This window comes from Megascapheus bottae, chromosome 6, assembly GCF_031878675.1.
Source record: "Megascapheus bottae isolate mThoBot1 chromosome 6, mThoBot2.hap1, whole genome shotgun sequence".
In the NCBI taxonomy this organism is placed as follows: Eukaryota; Metazoa; Chordata; class Mammalia; order Rodentia; family Geomyidae; genus Megascapheus; species Megascapheus bottae.
The window spans coordinates 79373964-79391467 of NC_143514.1; the positions used below are offsets into that span (position 1 = coordinate 79373964).

At 41.1% G+C, this 17504-nt stretch overlaps 1 protein-coding gene across 7 annotated transcripts in view; it reads left to right on the forward strand.

Moving 5' to 3' along the window:
• Rere (arginine-glutamic acid dipeptide repeats) overlaps positions 1-17504 on the forward strand; it is a 391456-nt gene that overhangs the window by 43275 nt on the left and 330677 nt on the right. Inside the window, exon 1 of one of the 7 annotated variants that reach the window (XM_090335899.1) lies at positions 4471-4559. The exons of the other annotated variants lie outside the window; for them this stretch is intronic. The gene's annotated coding sequence lies outside the window, so the exon portion shown is untranslated. Of the gene's footprint in view, positions 1-4470; positions 4560-17504 lie in introns of those variants that run through there. 7 annotated transcript variants of the gene reach the window in all.

Genomic DNA, 17504 nt, shown 5'->3' on the forward strand with positions numbered 1-17504 from the left:
TCAGCCTCCTGAGTAGCTCGGATTTACAAGTGTGAGCTTCAACACTCAGCCCTTGAGATTCTTTATCTCCAATTAACCACCAGAAAACTGGAAGTGGCACTGTGGCTCCAAGTGGTAGAGTACTAGCCTTGAGCTGTGAAGAGATCAGGATAGAGCCCAGGCTCAGAGTTCAAGTTACATGACCAAACAAACAAAACACAACACCCCAAAAACAAGGCTGGAGGGGCCAGGAGTTTGGCCTAGTGCCTAGTGGTAGAATGCTTGCTTAGCATGAAGACTTAGGTTCAGTTCCTTGGTACCACACATAGAAAAGCTGGAAGTGGTGCTGTGGCTCAAGTGGTAGAATGCTAGCCTTGAGAGAGAAAGCCCAACGACATTGCTCAGGACCTGAGATCAAGCCCAGGACTGACAAAACAAACAAAAAAAACAGGGATGGAGGTATGGCTCAAGTGGTAGAATGTCACCTCACAGTTGTGATTGCCACTTGGATGTGGCAATCATTAAAGATTTGGGAACACAGGAGGAGGTGCTAATTTTAGAAAGATGATAAATAGAACTTTTTGTTACTAGACAGATGGTGACATGTTAGATGTGGGAAGGCAGAAGTTGAAGATATTAGGAGTGTGGGGTAGATGAAGTCTTGATAGAATGAAATTGTTATATAATTTACTGTCAAGTCATGTCTTCAGCAAGCATGGCCCACGATGAAACTGAAAATCCTCCAGTTTTCAGGTAGGAATGCTTCAGAGGAAGGGTGGTTGTATAAAGATTTAGATTCTTCTTTTTTTTCGTATGTCGTGGGGTTTGAACTCTGGGCACGGGTGCTGTCCTTTAGTTCTAAAGCTGAAGGCTACTTGCCTAACCCTTGAGCCACAGTCCCACTTCCAGTTTTCTAGTGGTTAATTGGAGATAAGAGTCTCATGGGCTTTAGTGCCTGGGATGACTTTGAACTGTGATCTTCAATCTCAGCCTCCTGAGTAGCTAGGATTACACGTGTGAGCCACGGTGTCCTGCTAAGATTTAGATTTTTGGAGTCCTCATTTTTCTGGCCCATTCAGTTTGGTTCTCTCTGGAGGATATGATAAACCATAATGATAATTGGCATGGACCAGAGAGCAGAAAGATTGGCCTTAGATCCTTGTTTCCAGACCCTTGCTTATCAAAGCAGTTCTGCTGACCCAGAACCTTTTCTTCCCCTTCAGTTGAGGTTTTGTTTGTGTCTTAAGCAAAATGACTTCTCTAGACTGTGGTGAGTGATGGGAAGGATTCCAATGGTATGTATTACGTTTAAGAGGAATATTGCCTTGCCATTTGCATGCGTATGCGCGTGTGTGCTTGTGTGTTCATGTGTTCTCTATTTTGCCAAGGCTGACCACTACCTCCTGGGTTGAAGTCATCCTCCAACTGCTTCAGCTACTCTAGTAACGGGGCCTGTGTATATAGTGATGCCCCAACTTGACAGTGCATAGTGCTTTTAGTTCTTTAAGGTTGTTTTTCAGTTGTGCTTGGTGGGTATATAATCTTACACAATCAATAGCACAGTGACTTGGTTACTTATTGAAATAGGATGGGAACTCAACTCTCTTGAGTTTAATAATAATAAAAACTTGTAGAAAGTTTTTTGTGGCCTCTATCCTTTTTTTCCCTTTTGTTTACCTGTCTTTTCTTCTTTAAAAAGGGGTCTACTTTGAGCAATTTTACCTCTCTTCTGGTTGTTGAGTGTTCACATTTTTGCCTGTGGTGTGTGTGTGTGTGTGTGTGTGTGTGTGTGTGTGAGAGAGAGAGAGAGAGAGAGAGAGAGAGAGAGAGAGAGAGAGAGAGAGAGAGAGAGAGAGAGAGAGAGAGAGAGAGAGAGGGAGGGAGGGGGAGGGAGGGAGGGAGAGGGAGGGAGGGAGGGAGGGAGAGGGAGGGGGAGAGAGAGAGAGAGAGAGAGAGAGAGAGAGAGAAAGAGGGGGGGGGGGTGGCTTGAATTCGGCCTGGATGCTGTCCCTGAGATCTTCAGCTCAAGGCTACTGCCCTACCCCTTGAGCCACAGCCCTACTTCCCCTTTTTTAATGATTAATTGGTGATAAGAGTCTCAAATTCTTTAGTGCCCCTGACTTTGAACGGTGATACTCAGATCTCAGCCTCCTGAGTAGCTAGGATTACAGGCCTGAGCCATGGGGCCCAGCCTGCACATTTCTTTGTCCACTCAGCTAGAGATAAACATTTAGGTTGATTCCATATTCAGCTACTGTGAATAGCACCTTGTATCCTTTTATGACTGTCATGTATTAAACAACTTTATGAAGAATGTCTTGAGTGGATAGACTTAGAAAATGTTTGATACTTGATTGAAGTAATGCTGAAGAATTAAAAACAAAACACTGATGTTCAATTGGATTAAAATGATTAGTAAGGCTCTGTTTACCCTTAGTTGCCACTGTCCTCCTCGTCCTCCCCCACTCCCTCCTCCTCCCCCACTCCCTCCTCCTCCCCCACTCCCTCCTCCTCCTCCCCTCCCCCTCCCTGGTCGTTGTTGTCTCCCTGGGGCCTGGGCACTTTCCTAAAGCACTAGGCTAGAGCTCTGCCACTTGAGCCACAACACCACTTCTGGCTTTTTTTCTGTGTATGTGGTACCGAGGAATCAAGCCTAGGGTTTTGTGCATGCTAGACAAGCACTCTACCACTAGGCTACACTCAGGACCCTACTATTCTTGATAAGCTTTGATCAGCTTGGTATTAATGATTGATGTAGTAGAGAATTTGGTTTGGGCAGCTGTGCCACTCAGCTTTCCATTACTTTGACACTTAGGATAAATCAGCTTAGAGGGAAGGTTTGTTTGGGTTCACAGGTTTGGAGATTTTAGCCTATAATCAGTTGATTTCAGTGCTTTGAACCTTGTCAGGTGACATGGAAAGAGCACATGGAGGAGATACAAAGCCACTTTCCTAGGTGTGGGATAAGCATTCCTAGTAGAAGGCTTGCTCTCAGCAATCTGAAACCTCCATCCCCTCCTCCAAGTACCATAGGCTGGGAACTAGGCTTTTAGCACATAAGCCTTTGGGAGACATTCAGGATCCAAACATAGCAGCAGCCCATGGAGTTGGTTCACTGAGTTGTGAGTAGAAAATGGCTTGTAACTGGAAGTCAATTCTGTTTAACAGAAACAGATAAAATATTTCCTTTGATATATTTATTGGCAGTTACATATATTGATATATTCTGGCAGTTGCTTTGTATTTGCATTTTATTATGTTATTATTACTATTTTTGAGACATAGTCTCAATGTAGAGTCTAGGTTGGCCTTGAATTCATGATGCTCCTTCACCTTCCTAATTCTGGGATTATAGATATGTACTACCATCCTCAGTTGGGGGACTTGAACTCTGGGCTTGGGCGCTGTCCCTGAGCTCGTCAGCTCAAGGCTTAGAGTCACAGTGCCACTTCCAATTTTCTGATGGTTAACTGGAGATTAATTGAAGTCTCATGGACTTCCATGCCCAGGCTTGCTTTGAAGTAAATCTCAGCCTCTTGAGTAGCTAGAATTATAGGCACGATCCACTGGTACCTGGCTCTGTATTCCCCCCCACCCCCTCCAGTCCTGGGGCTTGAACTCAGGGCCTGGGCACTTGTCCTTGAGCTTTCTCAAGGCTAACACTCTATCCCTTGAGCCACAGCACTACTTCTTGCCTTTTCTGTGTAGCCAATACCAAGGAATCCAATCCAGTGCTTCCTGCATGCTAGGCAAGCACTTTACCACTAGGTCCCAGCCTGTTTTTTTTTTAATTTTTTGGGTGTGTGTGTGGGGTTGATCATGGGGCTTGAACTGTGGGCCTGGGTGCCATCCCAGAACTCTTCAGCTCAAGGCTACCACCCTACCCCTTGAGCCACAGCACCACTTCTGTTTTTCTGGTAGTTAATTGGAGATAAGAGTCTCACAGTCTTTTGTGCTGGCTTTGAAACGTGATTCTCAGATCTCAGCTTCCTGAGTAGTCAGGATTACAGGCGTGAGCCACCAGCACCCAGTCCAGCCTGTGTGTGTGTGTGTGTGTGTGTGTGTGTGTGTGTGTGTGTGTGTGTGTGTGTGTGTGTGTGTGTTGTGTTGAGCGACAAGTAGTTTCATTATCTTTCAGTTAGTGGGGAAAAATTAAATGGGTTTCGAAAACAAAGGAATCATTTTTGAAGTTTTATGCCTACTAAACTATAACAGCATTTTCACTGCAAAATTAATTGCAATTTTTCTTCTTAATATTGCAGTGGTCCTTATTATCACAAAGAACTTCTATAAAGATACAGTACTTTAGCAAAGCAGGCTAATATTTTAAATAGAATATTACCAGTAATAAAAAGGACAGACTTATGATTTGATGCATTAATTTTAATAACTTTTTTTAACAACTTAAGTCAAGGAAGAAAAGTGAAACAGAAATACGATTCTCATTTTGATTGTACTGAATTTATTACATGGCACGCTTTCTTCCTTCAGTTGCAGAATAAAAGTTTGATCCTTTGGGTATAAAAGAGTGGGTGAAGCACTAGAATTAAAAAACACTTTTCACCGACTGTCATTTAGAGGTATGTAATAAAAATACAATAATTTGAATACTGTAGTAGTTATTTAAGGTATTTTGCTTCTTTTTAATAACAGATTGTTAGAGATGATCTAATTCTGTTTGATGAAATAGTTGCTTATAACATTATACTTTCCCTATAGCTATTATAAAATTGGTAATTTCGATTGGTAATTTCCTGATGGTAGTCTCAGTCACTGTTTTGTGTTGTGAGCCTCAGCTCTTCCCTTGAGAAATGTTTTCCAATTGATTCTAAATGTGTAAAGTTAGTGTGACTCCCCTGCAGGTTGTGACTGAACTTACTGTTTTTATATTCTTTGTACCAGTTTCTGGTGCTACTTGGTGTACCATTTGGTCTTCATATTGACTTCCTTCCTCCCTGGAGGAAGGTGGAGTTAGAAGCCTAAACTAAAGGGGGACCTGTTCTAGTCTGGCCCCTTGACATTTTGTGTATGTGAAGTTGCAGTATTTCTTTTTTGAAGAAGCTCACTTGTATAAACATCATAGCCCACAAAACCTGTATTTTTTGTTTTAAACAATAGAGGATTGTCAGGAGTTGAGAAACAAATATGCATTTTTAGTTTTGTGTTTTAAGTAAAAGGGGGATATAAATAGATTATTGAATGGATTTAGTATGATGTCAGATTTAATTTGTCATGATAACCATCAATGGTGCACCAGATGTTTTGACTGTATTTAGCTTCATATTAAATTAGGCATAGTCAGTGGCCTACAAAGTCCATGTGTAGTGTGGCCAGAGGCAGCTCTGAAGGAAGACAGCCTTCTTTCATGTATCTTACCACTGCTAGTTCCTCCTATCCTCTTGCTATACGATTTAGAATTTGGAATTGCTCTTGCAAAGGTGAGTCTTTGTATTAAGTTGAAATTTGTATTCTGTAAACTGACTGTACTTGAACAAAGAGGCTTTCGTTTCAGTAGATAGTCAGTTCTTATTTTTGGTTACCTATAAACTAGTGGAAACAAATAAAGGATTAGAGGCCCCAAGTCTAGAGAGGGGAAATATTAACAGAAGTGCCAGTTAAACATGATATTGGAGAGGATTTTCCTGTGTCTGCTAGTAATGATGGGAAACAACCTATTGATTTTATCATGTAAGTATGTATTAAGATGTGAAGATTCTTTATAGTTTTATTCCTACGCAGAAAGACAAGGTATAATAATCCCTCTAGCCTCCTTTATAATGCTTTGGTGCCTTACATTTATTTCTTGATTCATCCTCAGAAGCATAATCAAAGCACGGATTCTTTCCCCCAGGGTGAGGGGAGAACATTCCTACTTCTGCAGCATTCTGGTGTGAAGATCCGTTAAGATGGCAGACTTGCTGATCACACAGCTCCTCTCTAAGTGCTCACTCTTTCTTGGAACAGCATTTAGGCATCTTTGAAATTGGACCTGTAAAGCACCAGCTAATGCCAGAACAAATACCTTGAAAATCTTATCATAATGTTGCTTTTTAAAGTCCTAAATGTCCTCTGTTTAAAATGAAATTCTTTTGTATTAACCTGCTTTCATATGCTAGCTTTCATCACTCTGCAGAATTGCCTGATTTGACTTTCTAATGTCACTGTAATGAATCTTCTGGGAAGCCTAACGATTGAACACACATAGTCTGCAACTCCATTGTAAAATGTTCAGTTGAAGAGTAAAAAGGAATTGGGGGGGGGGGGGGAGTGCAGGAGAGCAAAATGAAAAATTCCCGAGCATGTATTAGGGCTTAAAACCAAACATTCCCTCAGGGATTTCAACTTTCCTAGACGATATGCACTAATTCCTTGATTAAATACATTCAGTAGCCCCATAATAAAAGCTGGGTGAATGTAGATTCTGCTTTATAAAACCAGAATTAGGGCATATGATTACATTTAGCTTTGACACATTCATTCTGAGAATGTGCTTGGAAAAAACCTGGTCCATTTGCACAAGTAGACAAATTACTCTATGTATTATGCTTGAGTACTCAGCAGAGTCAAATATTTGCTAGCCGATAAATGTGGCACCTGCATATACCAGAGCCCAGAACGTTTAATGGTGTGCTTTCAAATTCATCACAAGAAAGGCTTTTCCATGGCATGCAGTAAATGATTTATTCCAGGTATTTATAATCATAGCAGTATGTGTTTAGCTTACCCACATGAAAGAAATTGAATACCAGAATTCAATAATTAAGGATTTATTAGTTAAAACCTAATGTTATAATGAGCCAGATGCTTCTGCATTGAAACAGCCATTTTTATTAGCATTTTTAAATCAAAGAGAATTGAACTTAAATTTGGAGTGTCCTGACTTTGATGGGTTAACATTTTAAAATCTTTAAAAATCCATCACATAAAAGGCAGATTTCCTTTAATTTCAATAAAGGAAACACTCACTCTAAAATTCCAGAATAGGTATGAGAATTAAAACCTTTTGACTAAAAAAGAATCTGAGTCCCTTGTTTTGAATACTATAAAATACTTATAACTTAAAATGCCCATGCAAAGAAATGATTATAAAACTGTGGAATATGGAGAATCAATTTTACTTTTGACTGAAAAGGTACAAAGCACTCAAATGAAAGAGGCCTGGTGAGAGGGGGTGGGGAATGGATTTCCATTGTTTTTTCCCTTTTATCATGGGGAAGCATTTTTAATAATAGCTTGAGTGGTTTGATGAGACATGGGAAGGAAGCTCCCAGGAGAGAAAGATTATACTGGAGAGATCTCTCCATGAATCATTTACGCTAACCTCTTGCTGGAGCACAGCTTGCATTTTTAATGAAGGATGATTGCATTTCATAAACAGACCTTTAAGAATTAAAATAATATTGATTCTTTCTCATTTAGGCCTATTAAAACAGCGTGCTATACATCTCTTTCTGATAGTTCAGATTTTTATTTCAAAACAATATCTAATATTCATTCATATATTTATTTATTTAGACTTGAATTGTGGGTCTGGGCGTTGTCCCTGAGCTCTTCAGCTCAAGGCCACCGCCCTACCCCTTGAACCACTTCTGGTTTTCTGGTGATTAATTGGAGATAAGAGTCTCACAGACTTTTTAGTGCCTGAGCTGGCTTTGAACCATAATCTTCAGATCTCGGCCTCCTGAGGAGCTAGGATTACAGGCAGGAGCCACTGCTCCCGACAAATTTTTTTTAAATCATTTTTAAGCAAAAGTTTCTTCAAGTTGGACTTTGATTAAAATGTTTATGAAAAATAGTTCTTAATAATAGTGTTCATAAAAGCAAAAATTATGAAAGGCTTAAAGTTTGGCACTTTAAATAATTTCAACATAAAATATATCTGGAAAAGCCAGGTGCTAGGATTACAGGTGTGAGCCACTGAATATACTTGTTTTTATGCTATGATATATTTTACCTTAGTGAGATAAGATGTTGTTTCATTGAACTTTCTGAGTTATTACTGTTGTGTATTTGATACACAGCTTTTTGCTAGGATTTCTTTTGTAAGGCTCATAGAAATAATGCCATTTAAATACTTTCCAACACTGAAAAGTTTTCCTTTGCTTTTTAAAATTTTTTATTTTGTTTCCTTATTTGCTCAAAAGAAGAAAATATGCTGGCTGGGCACTGGTGGTTTTTGCCTGGTTCAAAGCCAGCTTGGACACTGAAGTCTGAGGGACTTATTATTTCCAGTTAACCACCAGAAAACCGGAAGTGGCGCTGTGACTCAAGTGGTATAGTGCTAGCCTTGAGCTGAAGAGTTCAGGGACAGCACCCAGATCCAGAGTTCAAGCCCACAACCAACCCCCTCTCCCCTCTCCCCCAAAATGTGCAGAGTGCTGGTGACTCACACCTGTAATACTCAGGAGGCCAAGATCTGAGGATTAAGGTTTGAAGCTAGTCTGAGCAGACAAGTTGTAGGGTATCTTATCTCCAGTTAGCCAGGAAAAAGCTGGAAGTGGCGGTTTGGCTTAAGTGGCACAATGTAAGCTGAGAGCAAAATGTGAGCAAAAAAGCCAAGAGAAGTTGGGGCTGGATGCTGGTGGCTCACCTATATTATATTCCTGGGTACTCAGGAGGCAGAAATCTGATGATTGTGGTTCGAAGCCAGCCCAAGCAGGAAATTCCACAAGATGGTTACCTTCAATAAGCTACTCAGAAAAAAAAAATCCAAAAGTGGTGCTGTGACTCAAGTGGTAGAGTGCGCTAGCCTTGAGCAAATTTTGCTCAGAGACAGAGACGATCCAAAGTTCAAGCCTCGGGACCAGCAAAAGGGAAAAAAAAATTCCAAGAGAGCACAGAGGCCCTGAGTTCAAGCTTCTATACTGGGCATCCATATAAAAAAAGTTCCTGAGATAAAATTTAGTGCAAGTGTGAGAATATGACACCATAAAAAAGTGCTTTTCTTAGGAGGAAGGATTAAAAACATAAAAGTAAAGTCACAAGTCAGCACAATTTGGTAAACTTTTAGGTGTCAGTTTTTTCCTCCCCATTGGAAGAACAGTACAATGTAGGGGAAAAGAGTGCAAGCGCACGTGATCAGCTGTGTTCAAGCCATTTCTGCTGTTTTTGGCTGTGTGATATGAGGGTGGAGGCATGTCACTTACATTCTGTCGTTTTGCCATCTGTGAAATGGTAACAAGGGTGTATATTTTTTTGTGTGTATTTCATTCATTCATTTCTTATTGTATCTTATTGTTAGGATAATGTGTAGAGGGATTACAACAGTTGTGTATATTTTACCTATTACTATTTTGAATTAGTTTTTTAGTCTTTTTTTTTTTTTTTTTTTCCCTCCAGACCTATGGCGTGGACTTGGCCTGAGCACTGTCCTTGGGTTTTCTCAAGGCTAGTACTCTACCACTTGAGCCACAGCCTGTGGTACCGAGATGTCAAACCTGGGTCTTCATGCATGTTAGGCAAGCACTCTACCACTAGGCCAAACTCCCGGCCGGCCCCTCTCCCCCTCCCCCCCCCCCTTTTTTAAGAAAAAGTAACCAGTCCTGGGTCTTGAACTCAGGACCTGAGCATTGTCCTTGAGCTTTCTCAAGGCTAGAGCTCTATGATTTGACCCATAGCACCACATTTGGCTTTTTCTATGTATGCGGTACCAAGGAATTGAACCAGGGCTTTGTGCATGCTAGGTAAACACTCTTCCACTAGGCCACACTCCTGCCCCTAAACTTTTGGTCTTCTTAAAATATTTTGCAATCTTTAAAGAAAAGTTACTGGGGGGAATGCTCTCATAATGGTACAGTGAAGTCAGGAAAAAATTCAAGTTTGTCTGTTTTAAGCCTAATATGTAACCACACAACAATACAAAGTTAACTTGCTGACATATATATATATATATATATATATATATATATATATATATTTTTTTTTTTTTTAAAACCAGTACTGGGCTTGAGCTTAGGGCCTGAGCACTGTCCTTGGGCTTTCCTCAAGGCTAGAATTCTATCCTGAGCCACCGCACCACTTCTGGCTTTTTCTATGTATGGGGTACTGAGGAATCAAACCTGGGCCTTTGTGCATGCTAGACAGGCACTCTCCCACTAGGTCAAACTCCTAACGCCCTTATTTTTTCTTTTAATGAAAGGGATCCTAAGCTAAAGATAGGGTGAACATATAAAATGCAAACTAAGGGATTTTCTGAGGTGATCTGTGGAGTTAATACTGAGTCTCTGGCTGCTTATCTGTTTCTGTAGGAATAAGCATACACTTTTCCAAATATTCATTATTTTTTTTGGGGGGTGCCCAGAAGCAGGGCTTGAATTTAGGGCCTCATGTTCTTGCTTGGCTTTCTTGCTTGGGGTGCTCATGACTGCCTCTCCCTCCTCTTCTCCTTCCCTCTCCCTCCTGTTCCCCTCCCTCTCTCTCTCCCTCTCTCCTTCACTCCTTCCTTCCCCTTTGTCTTGAACTCAGGATCCAGGCGCTGTCCCCTAAGCTTCTTTTGCTCAAGGTAGCACTCTATCACTTGGCCTTCTCTTGTTTATGTGGCACTAGGGTATTGAACCCAGGTTCATACCCATAGATGCTAGGCAAACACTATACCACTAAGCCCCATTCCTAACTTTAGTTGCTTGAATCTCTGACTTTTTTAGCCATGCTCACTTCAAACTGTGTCCTTAGACTCCGGAGTAGCTAGTATTGCAGGTGTGAGTCCTACTTCAATGTATTTTCTACACATTCTTTTTACCAGGTAATGTAGAAATCAGCTGAAGAAAACTAACAGGTTTGAAGATGTTTGACTGGTATATTTAAGAGCTCTGGAAGAATTGACATTTGCCTTCTAGCTGCCTTTAAATTCTGCATCAAAGAGGTGTTCAGTTAGGTGTCAGGTAATGAAAACCTATTACTTGTTAGGGTCTTGTTTTCATTATCATAGGTTGCTATTTAATTGGAGATAAAATGACTATGGTTTTAGCATTAAAAAAGTAGATTTCTACAAGCTCTGAAGTGCAGGGAGCTTAACCTGTGATGGCTAGCACCTTGAGCCCAGCAAGGCTGAATGATTTCTGGGTATTTATTTGTTACTGTTTCACCTCTTCACAGTGGTTATTGACAAAGGCACTTTGAAAATCAAATGAAAGTATATGATACTAGGGTTTCAATTAGAAGAGCTCAGCCTGACTCTACATAACATGTTCTAAACCTCCCTATCAGTGCTTCAGCACTCAGCCATTGGAACAATCTGTTTCACATTAGGGTGTTTGAGTTACTCTCCCACAATCCTTTACGTTTAGAAGAAGATATAAACAGATAGCCTTTATTGCAAGCTTATTATATGCTAGGAATTTTGTCCAGTTTTCTTACATCTTATGAAGGAAATTTGTCATTTTAACAATATCATGAATAAAGTAAACATTATTTCTCCATTTTGCAGATGAGGAAGCTAAAGCAGAGATAATAATTTAAAACAGAATGTATAACTAACAATTGGTAGAGCAGGGCTCTACTGTCAGAATCTGCAGCCCATGCTGAGTTAATGCCAGTGAGGATTTCCAGTCTGCAGATTTCAAGTTATGTGTGGGTTGTCAGGAGGAGAGGACATGTTAAATATCAGAAGAAGGGGGGTCAAGAGGGTCTGTGAGAGATGAGGAACCGGAAGGAAGATGTAGAGGGGGGTTCCTTCAGGCTGGCCTGAAAAACTTCAGCCATGCTGGGTGTGGTGGCTCACGTCCATAATCCTAGCTACTCAGGAGGCTGAGATTTGAGGATCTCGGTTCAAAGCCATCCTGGGCACTGAATACCCTGAGAATCGTATCGCCAATTAACTACTAGAAAACTGGAAGTGGTGCTGAGGCTCAAGGCGGTAGCCTTGATCTGAAGAGCTCAGGGACATGCCCAGGCCCAGAGTCCAAGCCCCATGAATGACCAAAAAACAAAACAAAAACCTCCAGGGGCCAGGGGTTTGGCCTAGAGGTAGAGTGCTTGCCTAGCATGCAGAAGACCCTGGTTTAATTTCTCGGTACCACATACATAGAAAAAAAAAAAGCCAGAAGTGGTGCTTTGGCTCACGTGTTAGAGCTCTAGCCTTGAGAAAGTCCAAGGGCAGTGCTCAGGCCCTGAGTTCAAGCCCAGGATTGGAGAAAAAAAAAAAGTAAAAAGGACTGCTTGAATTAGTATTTCTCAAATTTTCTTAGAGATTGCCTTGATGGGTATTAGAAGCTATTTGTTTGAGGAGATGTGCTCAGATATTACAGGCACTTTGAAAACACATCGGAGATAGTCAAGAATGATAATTGCTTTTGAAATTAAAATGATATCTTTAATATTACAGTAATTTGAAGTTATCAAAGACAAACTGAAAATCTTATTAATTGAAAAATTTTTATAGCTGATGGCAGTAGAGATTAATTTCAGAGAGAATAAAAGAGACAAATCTTGGAATGATGGCTCAAGCCTGTAAAGTGAGCTTGTAATTCTATCTGTTCAGGAGGTAGAGATTGGAGGATGGTGGTTTGTGACCAGAGTTGGTTTAAGACTCTATCTCAACCAGTGTCCTGTATGTGGTGGCTTATATCAGCTATCCCAGCTACAGGGAAGCTGGCTGGACCCGGGCTCTAGAAGCAGTAGGTTTGCAGTACAGGCCACTCACACAGGCAATAACCAATGTAAAAAGGAGCTGGAGGCATGGTTCAAGTGACATAACCAATTCGAAATAAATAATAACCATTAACCAATGAAAATAATCAATGCAGGGGCTGGGAGTGTAGCCTGGTGGTAGAGTGCTTGCCTAGCATGCATGAAGCCCTGGGTTCAATTCCTCAGTACCACATACCCAGAAAAAGCTGGAAATGGTGCTGTGCTTAGGTGGCACAGTGCTAGCCTTGAGCAAAAAGTATCCAAGGACAGGGCCCAGGCCCTGAATTCAAGCCCCAGGACTGGCAAAAAAAAAGAAAAGAAAAGAAAAGAAAAAAGTAAAGGCAAAAAGGGACTGGAGGCGCATGGTTCAAGTGGCATATAGACGAAAAAAATACAAAAAACAAGTGTTGCTGTGGCTCAAGGGGTAGAACTCTACAGCCCAGCCTGGCTTCAAACTATGATCTTCAGATTTTACCCTCCAGCGAGGATTAGTAGGCATGAGCTAACAGTACCTGGCCAGTAAGTTTTGTTTTTTTTTTTTTTTCCTTTTTTGATTGGTCCTGGGGCTTGAACTCTGGACCTTGGCGTTGTTTGTCCCCAAGCTCCTCAGCTCATGGCTACTTCCCTACCCCTTCAGTTTTTCTGGTGGTTAATTGAAGATAAGAGTCTCATGGACTTTAGTGCCTGGGCTGGCTTTGAACCATGATCCTCAGATCTCAGCCTCCTGAGTAGCTAGGATTACAAGCATGAGCCTGCACCCAGCTAAGGTTGTTGTGTTTTCTGGTGTGTGTGTGTGTGTGTGTGTGTGTGTGTGTGTGTGTGTGTGTGTGTGTGTGTGTGTGTGTGTGTGTGTGTGTGTGTGTGTGTGTGTGTGTGTGTGTGTGTGTGTGTGTGTGTGTGTGTGTGTGTGTGTGTGTGTGTGTGTGTGTGTGTCAGTGTCAGTCAGTGTCATAAGACTTGAACTCTGGGCCTGGGCTGTCCCTGAGCTCTTCAGCTCAAGGCTTAAGGTTCTTTTTTTGACAGTGAAAATTCTGCTGAATAACAGAATTCTTGTTACTGGAACCATTATTTGTGAAAGATTAGATAATCTTAGAAAAGTTGTATGGGAAGAATTGTCTAAGAAGGATAAATTGAATATTTCCATTTTGCATATCCCACTTAAAATACTTTTTTTCAACTATCATTTTGCTGCTCTTCTAAGTATTGCTCGTTTTCTAGATTAAAAAAAACATCTTTTTTACACACGGTCTTTATCAAGAAATGAAGGGATTTTAATATAACAGTTATATCATGCATGTAGTAGGGAATGAAAATATGCATATATTAATCAGAATAATTTACATTCACTTTTGAATGAAGACATTGATTAAATTATTATTCAGAGTTTCAGGGAAAGATCTGTATAGTGGGAAAACCTTGTTGGTAATTGGTATGACATTTTCTTAGTATTTTTAAAAATTTTTAACAATTTTCAATTTTTTTTTAGCCAGTCCTGGACTTGAGCACTGTCCTTGGACTTTCTCAAGACTAGAGCTCCACTATTTAAACCTCAGTACCACTTCTGGCTCCCCTCCCCCCCATGTATGTGATGCTGAGGAATCGAACCCAGGTCTTTGTGCATGCTAGGCAAGCACTCTACCACTAGGCCAAACTCCCAGCCCCAGTATTTTTTTTCTTTCTGTCTACTATGTGCAACTTTTGACAGTTACCAAAAATGTCCACAGAAGCTTTAGACCTCCCAGAGACATTCCCTGGGGGAATGACTGATGGATCCTGGTGGGTGCCTTTACACGGATCTGTGGACTGGAGTAAGCCTTTGTTCAAAGCCTGGTGGTTTCTGTTCCCTGTTCCCTTTTCCCATTACTTTGGCTTGAGGCATTTCTGTACTGCTCTTGCTACTTTATAAGATGAATACTTGCTGTGTCTACTGTATGTTCAGTACTGTTGTAACATCAGCTGTCATTCTAGGAAGGCAGTATTCTAAGATTCCTAACTGTTTACTTGTAGAAGCCTTTTAAGGTGATAGTAATATAAGGTGGTTTCCAGCAATCACATCTTTATCCTAACTTTTTTTTTTTGGTTGTTAATGGCGCTTGAACTCTAGCTCAAGGCTAGTGCTCTAACCCTTGAGCAACTTCCTTTTTTTTCTGGTGGTTAATTGGAGATAAGAGTCTCTCTGTAGAGTCAAGGCTGGCTTTGTACTGTGATCCTCAGATCTCTGCCTTCTGAGTATCTAGGATTACAGGTATGAGCCACTGCGCCCAGCTTAACTCTGGTTTTCAAGGAGCAATTGGTATGCTATAAAAATCTGTGATGGGGTGGGCTGGGAGTTTAGCCTAGCGGTAAAGTGCCTGTCTAGCATGCACAAAGACCCGGGTTCGATTTCTCGGTACCACATACATAGAAAAAAAAGCCAGAAATGGTGCTGAGGCTCAAGTGGTAGAGCTCTAGCCTTGAGAAAGCCCAAGGGCAGTGCCCAGGCCCTAAGTTCAAGGCCCAGGACTGGCAAAAAAAAAAAAAAAAAGAAAAGAAAAAAGAATTGTCAGGCCGGGAATTTGGCCTAGTGGTTAAAGTGCTTGCCTAGCATGCACGAAGATCCAGGTTCGATTCCTTGGTACTACATATATAGAAAAAGCCAGAAGTGGTGCTGAGGCTCAAATGGTAGAGCTCTAGCCTTGAGAAAGTCCAAGGACAGTGCTCAGGCCCTGAGCTCAAGCCCAGGACTGGCAAAAAAAAAAAAAAAAAAAAGGAAAAAAGAAAAAAGAATTGTGATGGGGCTGGTCGTGTTGCTTGGTGGTAACATGCTTGTTTCCCCCCCTCAAATAAAAAACAAATCTAAAACATGAAAAATCTGTGATATGTAATATGAGCTTTGCCAGTGGCCACAGTGATTCTATGCGATAGTTAAACAATTTCATGTTAGGGAAAACAATATGCTCAAATTATATCAAGGAAAACGATACACTGAAATCATAGTCAGGACTGTTTTTGGTGACCACTGTAACCCTAATGAATGTTTTTCCTATTCTGATTTCTGATAGAAAAGTGTTACTTGTTTTCTTTTCTAATCCTTGGTTATTTAGGAGGAAGAATTTTATTTGGAGAACAGATAATTTGGAGGCACAAAATAACATAATTTTAGAGTTGAATTGGAATATTAAGTTCTTAAGGGAAATGGAGTGATTAACATGGAAACTTAAAAAGATTGATTTGTCAGTGTTTATCTGGAGAAAATTCAACATGCAGTTTTCCTGACAAGAAATTGCAGACATTGGTAGACAGATGTCTGTCAGTTAGCAGCTACAGAAGGTTAAGGAAGATGAGATATTCACTAGATAGTCACAGAACACACTGCTAGTGGGTGTAGGAATAGTTAGGTCCTTTGTGGGAGTTAATGGCTTTCCCAGGTGGTTGATTCAGTTATTAGGTTCTTTTTTTTGGAGTCGCTTGTAGACATTCAATAAGGAAGGAAACAATGTTGAAAAGACTGAGTGAAGAGAGGTGTGGAGAGTCACAGGAATTCAACTGCTATTGCTATGGATGATGGCAGTGGTGGTGAGAAGGGGATAACGATGTAAAGTATGGAATTAGGATCTGAATCTAGAAAGGTCCATTCCAGAGAACAAGCCTTTGACCTGAGTGAGGAAGAAGGTGCTGAAATGAAAAAGCCCTGGTGAATGTTACTGTCGATCAGAGATAGTACAGTTTTTCCACATGCTTTAAATGTGCTACTCCTTTTCTTTTTTTGGGCGGGGGGGGGGGGCGGGGGGGGTCTTGAACTCAGTGCCTGGGTGCTGTCCCTGAGCTTTTTGGCTCAAGGCTAACTCCAGACACAGCTCTACTTTGAGACTTAATTCCATTTCTGGTTTTTAGTTGGTTAATTAGAGATGAGTCTCACTGTCAGGCGCTGGTGGCTCATGCCTGTAATCCTAGCTACTCAGGAGGCTGAGGTCTGAGGATAGCCAGTCTGAGCACTAAAGTCCATGCTCTTATCTCCAGTTAAACACCAGAAAATAGGAAGTGGTGCTGTGCTCAAGTGGTAGAGCATTATCCTTTAGCTGAAGAGCTCAGGGACAGTACCCATGCCCAGAGTTCACGGCCCATATTCTACCAGTTGAGCTACTGCTCCACTCTTGGCGTTTTGCTGGTTAACTGGAAATAATCCCATGGATTTTTCTGCCTGGGCTGGCTTTAGACACAATCCTCAGATCTCAGTAGCTAGGATTACCCAAGTGTGCCACTAGTGCCTGACTCATTCAACAAATTTTTATTGATTATTGTGTGCCGTGGATGGTTCTAGGAGTAGCGGCTTCCTGGTTCCAGTGTAGTCTTCTACTTTTGTGCCTCTGTCATCCATTTTTCACAGAGTGGAAGAAGTGTTTTTTCAGAAATAGCACATTTTCCTACTTAAAACCTTTTAGTTTCTCCTCCCATTTGGAACACAGATTTCTTTCCATGGCTATATGCCAGCTTGGCTGGCTCTTGTATATCTTTTGATAGGACCTCAGGCCACAGTCTACCTTGCTCAACTAGTTGCAGCCACACTGGCCTTCTGTTAGTTCTGGTGCGGGAGGAGCTCACCGCATTAACATGCCCCTGCTGGTAGCAATCTGACTTCAGCTTTGCTCTGATGGCTTACTCTATAATTTAGCTCTCACTTCACTATTAGTCCTCAGGGAGCTCTCTGTGGCTAGTCTAAAGTACGCCATCACTCTGTATTACCTTTCTCTTGTTTTAGTTTCTTCAAAGCAAAATTACATTGTTTCTTGGTTTACTTCTACATTGCTATCACACTACATATGCTGCCTCTGACTGGACATTCCATAACATCATTGTCTACAGTTGAACCCCAGTGACAGGCAAAGTTCTCAGAACATACTAAGCTGTTTTAGTGTGTT